Source organism: Varroa jacobsoni, unplaced genomic scaffold (assembly GCF_002532875.2).
Source record: "Varroa jacobsoni isolate VJ856 unplaced genomic scaffold, vjacob_1.0 scaffold_1233, whole genome shotgun sequence".
In the NCBI taxonomy this organism is placed as follows: Eukaryota; Metazoa; Arthropoda; class Arachnida; order Mesostigmata; family Varroidae; genus Varroa; species Varroa jacobsoni.
In genome coordinates this window covers 328,222-341,133 of record NW_019214135.1, presented here as the reverse complement: position 1 = coordinate 341,133, position 12,912 = coordinate 328,222, and the positions used below count along the sequence as shown (strand labels likewise).

Sequence of the window (12,912 nt, the reverse complement as noted above, 5' to 3'; positions counted from 1 at the left end):
TTCTACATAATGTGTGTCGTAATATAAGGCCACATGAAGCCAGCCAGTCTGTTTGCGCTGAATGGGTGCTACGTTAAACGTGCCACACGTTGATAAGACACCCACTGTTATGCCGACCTTTTCCATCCAGTTTGCTCTCAAAATCAAAACTTGCAACGCTTGACGTGGTAAACGGTCGTAGGCTTCCAAACGTTACGTAGGCCCTCCGTCCAGGGTATCGCTGCAAAATCGCCTTCTATCATAATACAGTAGTGCGTCTCGTTTGTCAGCTAATGTACAATCATAGTTTAAACATTCGACATTCATTAAACACAGAAGAATCATGTACACCTTATCTGGAGTTGACTGGAAAATAACTGCAAAACGCTCCTTTCTTAGCGCTTACGAAATCAACACCAACGGTCGCGGATGCACACAAGTGTGCATCTATTTGCCAGCGATATGTAAAGCTGTTCTCAATAAAAGTGAGAAAACGAGGTGAAATCGTTTTTCGTCGTATACGTTTTGCAAGAAAGTTAGTTCTCACTAACATTTTGCTACGTTACTTTCCGGACCAGAAACTTACTTTCTCCGGGGAAGTACGTAACCGTGGTTGTTTCTCGACTGACGGAGATAAGTCAGCTGGATTTTTCATTTCGGGAAGTCAACTTTAAGAGCAGATGGCCAGCTAACGTTCCGTTCTCCCAGTTGCCGCTTTGGCGAGACGGACGACCAGGGTCACCGCAATCGCCGAGCTGAACTTACATAGCCGAATCTTTGGTGCTTCTGACATCTATGCATATGTCGAAATCCTAAGTAGTGCATTTGTATGAAACGGAATGCGCATCAATGGCGCTTCTTAGTCTGAGAGAATAAATGAATTTTACTGTGCCGAGGAAATCAGAGTGAATTATTTGTTGGGCATTTTTTCAGTTGCCCGTTCGTTTAGATATAGCAAAAGTTACGATTACCATGTTTGTCCTTGTGGGAAAACGGTCGAAAAAAAAACGACTATAGGCGTAATATAGCCCTTGAGATCTGTACCCTCGTACCGTGAGCAGTGGTTCACGCTCAGTGGTCGACGACGCAAAGCTTGATAATCCTTTATTCTTTGTCGTTCAGTCCTGACACCGAAAGCTCCGGACCGACGAACTTTTGATGGATCACTTGGGATTCTTTTATTGGGACACTGACATAAGCTATCCGTCGCATCGTAAGGACATCAAATCATTATTTTCTGTCACGTCAACATCCGAAAGACATTCAGCGTAGCTTTCTTTTTTTTATACAGAAACATTGACCAAGACACAATCTTGTAAAACATCATAAAAATAATTACAGCGTTATTGTCCTAGCTTTCAGTCTTGCTGAAGATACTCCTGCATAGCTCACATAGTTCATTGCGGAGTGTGAAGCTGTTGTCTTTTATTTATTGAAACGGACCCCCTGTTTTGTGCACGTGTACATATACGAGCCACTTAACGCTAGATATTGCTAAACATTTATATATTTCATATATACCTCATACCTATCGTCTCTCACTTTAAGTACGTTGCCGTCTGTGGACACGTATAGTCGACAAATTGGACCGTGATCAATGACTGCTACTGTGTCCAGCCCTGCGTTACTTGATAGGTGGTGGAAGTGAGTGTGTTCTAGAAAGGGAACGCGCGAGACAGTGAACACGAACGGCGGCAAATAATGTCCTGCTCAAGCAGCTTCACCGGTTCACCAGTCGGGAGTATTGGGCCTGGATACAGTGAGAAAAATGTACCCACAGGGGAGCACCAGCTTTTTGTCCTCCTGAGAAGAACTTCTGGGCGCCCCCGTCTTTCATGTCCCAGAATGCTGTAGGCGCCTCGGGATGCACCCTACCTAAGGCGTGCGTCATTTTCAGCATTAAGCCAACGGGCACAGACAGACCGACAGACAGACTCACGGTAGTGCACAAACAAGAACTCATTACGCGATAAGTGGCACACGACGCTTCTATTTCCAGCTTCGTTAACAGTAGGCGCCGTGAATTCTTGTCGTGCTTTACGAAGAGGATATATACTACAGTTAGACAAGATGCTATTTTTCTATCTCTTTTACTAAGCCTACTGTGTGTTTATAGTGTGCATATCATATGGAAGCTCGTGGGCGGATATAGAATTCGTTAACATAGTATTTGGTCGACTGTACCATTGTAAGTGATTATGCTAGCACCATTCGTAATACTGAGTTCTATTACCGTTCCAAGTGCTGGTTTATTATCGGAACTAAAGGGTACAGATACCTACGCTTTTCCGGCCATCGATCCACGGCAAAGCCTGCTAAAAAATAGCATGTGATGGCGGATCTATTCAATTCAATCATCAACCTCAGTGAATTTGAGTTACTTCGAAACTAACCGCGTGCATCTCGCGGCTTCAGCGATGGCGTCGAACAAATTCCTGAGGCGGAGATTATCAACCACACTAAGTTAAGTGTTGATAAAGAACCAAAAGCCATCTATTCGCTTTGCTTCTCCTTCTGCGCCTTACTTACCTCATCCCGTAGGTGTGTGCATGCCTGCCTTAACCTGTCTGGGTCTGGATCTCGTTCATACAATTTTTTAGTTGTTTATCTACGGCAGCCGCTTCATTCCTTATCCAGCCAGAAGCAGAGGTTAAAGGCGTTCATCGTGGACGACGACGGTGAGTAGCCACGGGGCGACCAGCCGAGCCAAGGTCCGAGCGTCGTCTTCATCCTCGTGGACGGATTCCCTTTCTCCATTAGCTGCCCTTTCCATTTCCCCTCTCCTTAAAAGTTCCAGTAAAAGCCTAGACTAGGCCTACGGTCGCAGGAGTTGGTGTCCTGACCCGCATGCGTGTGGTGGGATAGGACGGCGCAAATGTCGCGGTGATCCGAACAGCGATTGCCTGAACAGGGCATTCGTTCTGTAGTGTTGTGCAGTTATCAGTTACTTCATAGATGTATACCTCTGTCTTGTTCTATATCAATTTATACACATACATATGCATATGTAGTTGTGAAGTGGCCAGGTGAGCGCCGTTTGGCGCGCCAGCAGTGCGAACATGGATGTTGCGATGGTGGCATTGCATCGTACGACAAAGTGAAGATTACGAAGTTGAAAGGAAGACAACGAAGAAAGAGGAGAAAGAAAAAAGGGACAAAGAGGGAAAAAGGGGTAGCAAACAACAAGTGAATGTCCATGAAGTGAATAACTAAATTGAGGATGTGGCTTGAAGTGTGCAAGTTCTTAGGTTTATCATTATCGCTGTGGTTCCTATTCGTGTCATCTGCTTCGTTAACGGAACAAGATAGCAAACAAAACGAAGTTTCGGTGTGAGATCTCTTCTTCGTCCTTTTTTCTTCGTCTTCTCGTGGAAGTTTATTCTCTTTATCCTCTGACACTTTGTTCTCCTACGACAGTGGCGCGAGAGAGCGACTGAGAAGTCCTTAAACGATAAGCAATAGGCGATGGCCGACAAAGTATAGGTGGCGCCGGCTAGTGGCGGTTGGAGGAGCGAGACCCGGGTGCGGATTTGGCGGGTTGCTAAGCAACGCTCCTGAGTGTGTGATCCCTGTATAGTATGCGGTGCTGCCCTCCTCTCCACTCGGAACATCGTACACGAACATCTAGCGAGAACCAAACAGCGCAGATTCGAGCAGCAGCAGCAAGCCGACCCACAGACTATGGCGACGGCCAGGACAATAAGCTAGCCGTCGTCGCCCAATTACAGTTGCAACTACGTGTAATCTGTTAGTATCTACAATTCAACTCGATTTTGGTCAGATTTATCGTTGATTGTACATCGGTGTTGACTTACGTTATTCCTAATACGTTACGTTATTCCTGCTCAGTCAGTCACGTCTCATCCGTTCAGCCGTTGCTAGCAACGTCGAATCGTCTGCAGGAATCGCAGTGTATCCGAACTTGATTCATTGAGCAGGAACTATCTGAAAGTCCCTAAATAGCTAAACTGGTAGATGAAACAAAATCAATAACAAGCTGAACTCGGAGCTAATCCGGGGCGACATTATTCGGTGCGTTCTTGAACGTCGTCTACCAGTCAGCCAGCGCGCTGAGTTTACTGTTAGGTTTCGCTGGCAAGTCTGCTTTACAGTCGGTGTTCGATTCTCAGTGATAGGCCATACCAAATAATCTAACCTGAAGCAGCAGAAAAATATCCAGATATAAATCCGCAGAGACGAAATCATTCGTCGTTATCATTGCTCGAATGTATTTGAGTGTGTGTGTGTGTGTCTGTGTGTGAGCTGAAAGATATCATCAGATCATTACGATCACTGCTCTGTTCCCTTCTTTAATGTGTTGCTGCTGCTGCTACAAGCAAGGGTACCATATAACCAGAAGAGAGAATTAAACGGGGTCGAACAAGGCAGGCGTTTGTAGCAGTGCGCGCTAACGGAGCGCCAGTTCGATTGCGTGCAGGCACCATTCAGGCCGGAACGACAGTATCCTCTTGTACGAAACAGGAACCGACGGAAAGAAAGACCACAACATTGAATGGTCAGGTAAAGCCACTATTGACTACCTGGCAGCTGATTGAATCAACGGAACATTGGCGTCGACGTCAATCACGATTCGAGTGCACGCAAGCGGTAGCGTACTGTCGGAAGAAGCTGGTCGTGAGTAGTGGGCGAGCGAGGACGATCGTTTGCGAAGAAGGCGTAGACAGTCGATGACGTTAAAGAAATTAGGCCAAACTGAACACCTCGCTGGTTGTTCGTCAAAAGTCAATAAGAAATTGTGAGAATCCAATCAAGTTGGAGCCAATTTTGCAACAACTCGAATCGCGCACTGCCTCGCTTGGGCAGTAGATGCAGATCTTGGTTTAACACTAACTAGCCAAGCAAAGAAACGTTACAAGAAGTTGAATAAACAGATCACGAAATTTATCAGCAGAAAAGAAACACTGGAGAGGAGCGACTCGCTTGTGTACGCAGGGATACTGCACTTAGGACGACGTTTACCTCGTCCCATTGAACGAAATCCCGAGCAGCTGGCAACACGGTCAGTGCCCGTTTCGTGTCGCAGGAAGCCCTTTGCGGGCCCAACGGTGCAACGGAGGCTGACGGTAAGTACCGCTATAAGCCCAAATACAGTGGTGATCATATTCCTAAAAAGCAGAGCAAGTTTCTTTTTCAAAAAGGATTTGTCAGGGAAATTAGGGAAGGGACCAATTTGAATTGTTCGTGCCTAAACACATGACCATTTTTCTTAAAAGGTATCAAGATGCGATTAAATGTGGGTACTTGTATAAGGCAAGTAAAGATATCCAGCTAACTTATTTATTAAGGTCTGGTACAACTCTAGGAAAACCCAAAAAGCGCTAAACATGAATAGGGCCGATGCAGCTGAGATCACGGCTGACGATGTCCGTGTTGCCTAGCTAAAAAAACGATACGACTGAATTATATACAGAAGGAGCAAAGAAGATATATCGGTGTTGGAAGTAAGCATTGTTCGCTTCAATCGAATTAGTGCGATACCGATATTCCAACACTAGCTGCTCCCTCTCCGCTAAAGGGAGCCGAAGGGCCGGTTAGTACTGGCCCCTGGTTAGCTAATTACGAAGTCTACTACTGCTACAAGAGGCATTAACCTTATAATCTGGTTAACCGGACGTTCGATCATGGCGTTTCGAAAAAATACGAGTAGCTAATTGCGACAGTGTTCGAGTCTGTGGGGGTGCCGGTGACTGCGTGTATTCATACCGTTATCCTAGAATAGTACGAGCTAGCCTCGTTCGCTAGGAGCGGCGCTGGCAGTAGTAGAGGTATTAGTCGAAGTAAAGGTGTGATCTAAACCTCAAAGCCAGTGTCGCCTAAAGAGACTTTGTCTGAAGAAGCCCAGGAAGAAGGAACTGGGTAGTCTCTATTAACCATCCTGGACCAACGAGATAAGACTCTTTGTTCTGTGGGACATCGCGAAAACCTCGCTAAGGAAGGTGGGTGCTTCGACGCCACTGGTGAAAATGGAAGTGAACGTGACAATCCAAGGTTTGCTGTAGCCGCCGTTACACCGTTTGGTCGACCAGATCGGAAGCTGAGAGAGGAGTCAAGATTATAGATGATGGAGGTGGCAACGATTCCGGTTGCGGTAGTCGTGGTCTACAACTGGTAAATACCAAAGCGTCGAACGCTCCCTAAGTACCAGACCCAAAAGGGCGGAGGTCGAGGATTTGATTAACGGAATGGCTTAGCTCGAGAATATCGATTCTGCCCCGGCACTGGCGTGTACAGAATTACCGAGAAAAGAATATTTTTTTTCTCATTTCAACCTGCCGGAGTGTGCTTAGACTTGCCTTTCTCTGCATCTTTAGACAAATACCGCATTCTTAGTAATGGAATCCCTTGTTTACAATGGCTGTCCGGACTAAAATTTCATCGTTACCGAAATAATTGGATAAAAGAAAGCGGTGAGTGTCGATGAACGTCCCCCTGCAAGTTTCACTTCCAGTGTAAATCTTGCTTATACAAATGTAATACGTCTACAGCCACTCGAAATCAAATAAAAGGAAGCACAGGCCTACACATACACACGAATTGAGAGAGACTGGTACAAAGAAAAAGAAAGAAAGAAAAAGACTAGCCAAGACGCGCATCAATGACGGGTCGGTCGGATTTATCTGGCGTCTGTCCTAACCCAGAAAAGTCAGCTACGACTGCTGACTACACGAGGCGATCAATATCCACTACAAAGCGGCGAAGACGATGGAAGTGGCCAGAAATTTCATTAAAAGCGAAAAAGGAAATGTCCATTATCGCCATGGCGGCATTTGATTTAGCAGTCAGTCACAGGCAGCGCTAGCGGCAGGACCAATAGTGATAAACGTAGTAGAAGTTATAGCAGCATAACGCGAAGAACATTGCTGTCTTTCCTCTTCGGCGTATTGTCTACGTGGGATACCCAGTACCCTTATGCACTACGTGTCTGTGATGATGAGCAACGTGGCAAGCACGAATAGTGGTGATGATCGTGATAATAGGAATAGCAACAGCAGACGCGCAGAATGGTTGGTCAGCGGGTAGACGCCCAGTGCGAGAAAGTCCCAGGACGTGAACGAGTGCGCAAGAGACGAGGAGGCCAAGAGTGACAGCAAAGGCTGCAGCACCGATCGCTGTTTCAAGCGGATGTATGTAAAACCAGGCGTACTAGTAACCGAATCAGCACTAACGACTAGCGCAGTAATAGAAAAGAGTAGGAAAGTGGCGCGGTCGCGCGCGCATGAGGCGATTTTTGCGAACCTGTTTTTATCTCGGAATTCATTTATCTCTGTTGGACGAGCGACGCCTGCAGCAGACGATGCATAGAGCCGTCAAAAGTGTTGCCCCCTGTTTTCTTCGGTCGTAGCCACTCTGGCCTTTGTGCACTAAGTCTGTTCCTCACTTTCCACCACTGCCACTCTCCGTTTCCCGGTGGTCGGTTTAGGGTCGCTGAATGTCATCTTATGATTGTTGTAGCGATGACAGTCGCCGCCGTAGCCACGACTCCGCGCGTCTGTTTTCCAAGCACTTATTGTTTCCTTTCCCGTACTACTTTAGCCTCCTGTATCAATTTTTCCCGTGTTCCCTCTATTTCCACCAGCTCTAACCCACCCCTTTCACCAGACGCACTTCTATCCACTACCGAGCTTCCGAGCCTTTTCGAGCAAGCCTGTTACAAGCCAAGCGAATACAGCGAATAAGATTCGTGAGCAATGAGCCGGAAAATGGCACTACACCTGCCTACACTGACAACTGGCCGAATCAAAGCTATCCCTTCATTTGCACTAGCCGGCCTGATACTCCAATCCGACCAGCTTGAGCAGGCAAGTCCTCTCGATCCAGATCTCAGTTTCCCTCATGTCATGCCAATTAGCGGCGTCTATGGAAGGTAACGATGACGTCGGGGCCACTGGCCGCATGGTGCAACCCACGATGCTGTTGCTGTTGCTGATAAACCGATTCTTCGTTGGCAGCCGAATTGTGCGGCTGCTGACAGCAGATATCTGCAGCCCGATCGTTTCTCGTCTAACGCTCATGCAGCAGGTCCCCGCGTGGTTTTTGAGCAAGCCAAATTCATTCAATAGCTACAGCACTTGCGACAGCAGCCGCGGCTAACAGTGCCTGTGTTCTTTTGTTCCGCTCAGTGTTTTTTGGTTGGTCGATTTAAACGATCTAAACGATTACTAGTCGCACTTCTAACCTACCTACCTATCTATTTATTTATACGCAACGGTTTATCGTTCCATCGCCGTGCTGGCCATTTTCTAGTACCATTGGCTAGCAGCGGTTTCACAAAATCGTTTCACAGAGGAGAGCGATTATTCGTTCGCTGCATATAGGGCCGTCGTTCGTCAATTCTATCAACGAATTGGCTTGTTTGCTCGTTTCACATCGAACTGCCTTTCCTACTGGCCGCAGCCAACACGACGAGCTGCTAGACAGCTGGATTGCATCCCCTAATTTATTGGTTGCCAACCGCATAGGGAAGAAATTCGCTTTCGCTTCGTTCGAAAATGTTTCACGCTTTTACCAATCCTACATCCAATAAAGGGGTGAACGTTCTTGAGCTATGGGTCTGGACAGAGGCACCACACAAACTAATACACTAGCAAACACTATAAGGGAATACTGACCCGATAAATGTTATAGATAAGGTAGCATAGGAGAGCACTAAATGAAGTAGGTGCGATACAGGAAAATGGCCAAGCTTGAAGCATTGCTTTTTTGAGGCAGAAGCGCAATCTAGGGTTTCCATCGTCCCGAGAGTATGCAGCGTTCTTTCTTCATACTTGAGCGACGGCAAAGAAAACCTATAGATACTTGCTCAATTGCTGAAAATGACGAAGAGTACACCGCCCGGACCTGTCGATAGAACCACCTTGTTCCCAGCTACCTCGATCCCTTCGGGCGACCAAGGACATCGACTGTCAGACTCCCCACCCATCCAGACTTCCTGCCTTTCGCTGAGTTAGTTGGCGATGTTCATTTCGTTAAAGTCGTGATAGCGGTCATGGCCTAGAGCGCTAAGTTCCTCAAAACAAGGTCATTCCTTCTACTAATGGACGTATAGTGCCGACTATTGCATTAGCCATTTATCGAACTGACGACCCGAAAGCTTCACTCTTCCGGCAATTTCCGCCTTTTTTACTGCACCGCACCTAAACCACGGTACCATTTGGGTCCTTGTGTGTAACATTTATCTTCGGGCGCATTTTTGCTTGTCAAGCTACGATTTAGCTCCTTAGTAAAAGTATATATTTATTTATAATAACACAATACAGGATTGAATAAAGTTCAAAGCGCAAATGTTGCTATTTCTGCACGTCCCCCTACTGAATTCCTATACTTTTCACAATATATATATGTATATATATATTGCGGCCTTTTGTTCGCCACCGACATATTTGGTGTTAGCTATACATTAGCTGCATCGCGTCATGTTGTTCACCGTTATTTCTTGGTTTTCTAAGTTTAGTCTTTCTCAAGTCTAGTCTTGTGTCAGGTTCATTTCAATACCAACATTGCCTTGGTTTCTTTTGTATTTGCCCTCGTTTGTACTTTGCTAATTTGTTTTCAGATTCCTTAATAGGTAGGGTCAAATCTAGGGTAGTGGGTCTGATGCGAAAGCAGAAATTATGCTGAGTTCGTGGACGTATTACATCCCAGCAACTGTCGTTTCACTAGTCAGCTTCATCTTTTCTGTCCTCCCGATTCGCTGATTTTCCGACTACTCTGCATTTGGGAGAGATGCTGCGTCCCCTGCAGCTACTGCTACCACTTTGGGTCCATCTACAACCAAATCAAGTGGAAAGAGGTCAGCTAGGTCACCGGCCGGCTTTAGTCTGCACCGCGTCATATCTTTATAGGATACCTGAACCTCGAGGACTGGAGCCGCTGTAGGTAGCGGGTGTCATGCTGACCCGGTAACTACATGTAAGGTTCACCACTATCAGCATTTTTGTGTGTACGGGCCATTCGTTGGATCAGCTGTATGCCATATGGCGGACCCAGTACGCGAAGAGGAAACAGTTTGTAAGAAAGTATTATGCATTCCATTTACCGATTCTTATGTTTCTCAGGATGCTCCCTATATAGCGTGTTTATTTCCCGCCACGCTAAATACACATTACGTTTCTGCAATAAATTCATCGATCTACTTTACTCGGCTAACATTTTCATTCGACTGTGTCATATCCAATTCAAGTCACCTCACTTCTGGGTTGGACAGAAGGATTATAATTGCTAGTTACGAAACAGCAGAATGAAGGCAAGCGAGCACTCAGAGAGAAAAAAGAAGTAAATAACGGGCTAAAACAGCGAACAGGCAGTCGCTTTCTACGTCGACAATCAGGATCGAGCGACTCTGTAAGCAGCTGTGGATGCATCAGAGGTAAGTGGCAGGCTGAGAGGCGGGGGGCTCGGGGGGAGCAAGTGAAACAGTGCCGGAAGGTAGCTATACTCTCACAGCCGCGAGGACGAAGGATTAATCATTTACATTAGGCGACTGTTTTTTTCCCTATTGTAACCCAACGCTCCTCTGCGCGCCATTCACTCTTCTCTAGACTTTTGACAAAGCAGCTTTTCATCCTGCGGCACCTATTCAATCTATAGCTGAGTTTCCCCGAGGGAGGCCCGCTGATTGCTACTCTTCCCTCCGATGTCCATCAACTTCAGTGAAATTTTCCGTCGGACGCAAGATATATTGACTGCACCAGATAATCGGTTAGCCAGACGACAACTGACTATTGAGGACAGCGTTGACTAATTTATCAATGAGTGGCACTTCCATCTGATTTGACTAGAAATCCTGTGTCAATGTGCACTCATCGAGAGCATAAGCAAATATGCCAGGTCATCCTCCTCTTTATCCGGGTATGGAGCGAGACACATCGATGAGTTTTGTACCATAAAGTCAAAAGTGACACTGCACGTCAGCCCTATTTGTTCTGTTCGAGCCTAATGTATGTCTTTACGTTTATCTGTCTTTCTAACGCAGCCTGTCATAGACCTTGTGATCCGGTCGCACCTCCTATTTTCAAATGTGGTCGTTTCCCTAGTTGGTCACTCGGCGGAGTGAGCATTATGCTGTTTACTCCTGATTCGGTTCCTATAAACATGTGTTACAGGTTACTTGAACTTTAGCTAAATAAAACTTATTCCGCTGCCTGGTACTAATAGCAGAAGGAAGGGAGGCGAAAGTGCCAGCGTGATGAAGGATATAGCTAACAAATCTATAGCCAGTTCAGGCGAACTAGCCGCATTCTAACACCGCCTCTATGCGTCTTTTCTCGGGCACCAGGCAACCGAAACACAAAACAATGTTCGATGGGTCAGGGTGGCTCCAAGTAGCTGCGACAGCAACGGTGTTCGCGGCCGTGTCTGCCGCAGCCATAGGCTACATCGACATCAAGGACAGTAAATGAAACGTTATAATAAGAATAACGAAGGGAGCCCAAGCGGTTAGGCTTAGCGCAATTGAAGCATAATAAACTAATCAATCATGTGTAAACCGGTTACCTCCGTCACAGTCGAGGAATTGGCAGCTCTTGCCACGATCAACTCCTATCTTATTTCCCTGTGTATTGAGAGGACGCTGCGACATTGAAACCTTGCTCAACATGCACAGCACATTGATGGAACATGCCATTGTCACAGAGGTGAGAGGGGCAATCGAGGGATGGGAAGTTGAGAGTAGTCGCAGGGCACTGCAGAAGCTCCGTCTCTGCATGGCACTCTTGGCTGTTATCCCTTTCAGGGTGCGCTGACGCGAACAAATTATGGCAGAGATAGCGTAGTAGCGAAATAAAAGTGTGATTTTTGTCACTCCAGGACAGTTGGGCCGCACATGAACGTGGTGGGATGCCAGTCCCCTAAATGACAGTAGTAGCTATAGGTATAGACGCAAGCCTTCCTCAAAGCGCAAGGGTCGAGTAAGGACAGTAGTGGATTGTTAGGGGCCCTATTCCCATTTTTTTTCTAGCCGTTTTCTCCAATACGCAAACATTCTCCGGTCTCACATGTGATCGGGATGAACTGACACTGCTGATACTAGAACATCGGTAAGCACAGGTGCTGTCACAGCGAAAACCGGAATGCATGACGTTATTGCGATTGTTGGCCAAGCACACCTATACCAGAAATAGCCTCATTTCAAGCTACGTATTATGTGTTCAAAGGTTTCCCGACTGAATTTGCTTTGGTCGCACAAATAACCCCTATGTTTACTCTAGCACCTAGCATTACTCGGCTGCATACTTCTATAAGCTATCTAGCGGTATTATGATGCACTTCCACGTTCTCGCCTAAACATCTGCCGCGACTTCGCTCTAGATCAGTCGATCACATTGGGGCTTTGACCCCCCCACCCGAACGAAGAAATGCCCTCACTACGGCAGCAGTGAACGATTCTACTGTTGCTCAAAATGGGAGAGATAAAAGAAAAATACGCCCATTCTAGCTTGCATGAAGCTCTGTAAAAGCACGAGAACAAACTCCTGATATAGAACAAACTTTAAATAGCTTTCTCTATTGGACAAGAATTCAACGACAAAGACAATGACGAGCTCTGAAATAGCGTGATAGCCAATCACACTTCAGATACGTGTTTTATAAGTAGGCTATTTTGCACAAAAACAAAACTGGAGAACGCCTTTGTTAATTAAATGAAAGTGAAAAGAAGCGCTTTTCTTGAAGTTTCTTTGAATTTAGCTTTGTTAGCTTGATCGCAATGTGTAGTTAGCTCAGACCGGCGAAGATATTGTGGGTAAGATTTCGCTAACAAAGTTCAAGTAAGTGATCCGTGGCTGTGGACTCTAAAAATATCGAACATAGAGTAGTCGAAAGCAGCGAAGACGTGTTTTTCTCGTTGAATAAGTTACCAGCTGATGATATGGTAGGTTCTCGGTAATATTCTAATTCAAAGGCACGTCTGCTTAC

General features: G+C 46.2%; 1 protein-coding gene and 1 long non-coding RNA gene across 5 annotated transcripts in view; one reads left to right on the top strand and one right to left on the bottom strand.

Annotated features, from left to right (window-relative positions):
• LOC111267883 (uncharacterized) overlaps positions 1 to 2,662 on the bottom strand; it is a 30,619-nt gene extending 27,957 nt beyond the window's left edge. The window contains exon 1 of the long non-coding RNA XR_002684896.2: positions 2,509 to 2,662. This is a non-coding gene — a long non-coding RNA (uncharacterized LOC111267883). The remainder of the gene's footprint in view (positions 1 to 2,508) is intronic.
• The window catches only part of LOC111267881 (band 7 protein AGAP004871), a 104,628-nt gene that overhangs the window by 18,222 nt on the left and 73,494 nt on the right, over positions 1 to 12,912 (top strand). For 2 of the 4 annotated variants that reach the window (XM_022846441.2, XM_086971476.1), the window contains exon 1: positions 2,802 to 5,063. The exons of 1 other annotated variant lie outside the window; for it this stretch is intronic. The gene's annotated coding sequence lies outside the window, so the exon portion shown is untranslated. Of the gene's footprint in view, positions 1 to 2,801; positions 5,064 to 12,912 lie in introns of those variants that run through there. One more of the 4 variants, XM_086971475.1, reaches the window with a different exon arrangement.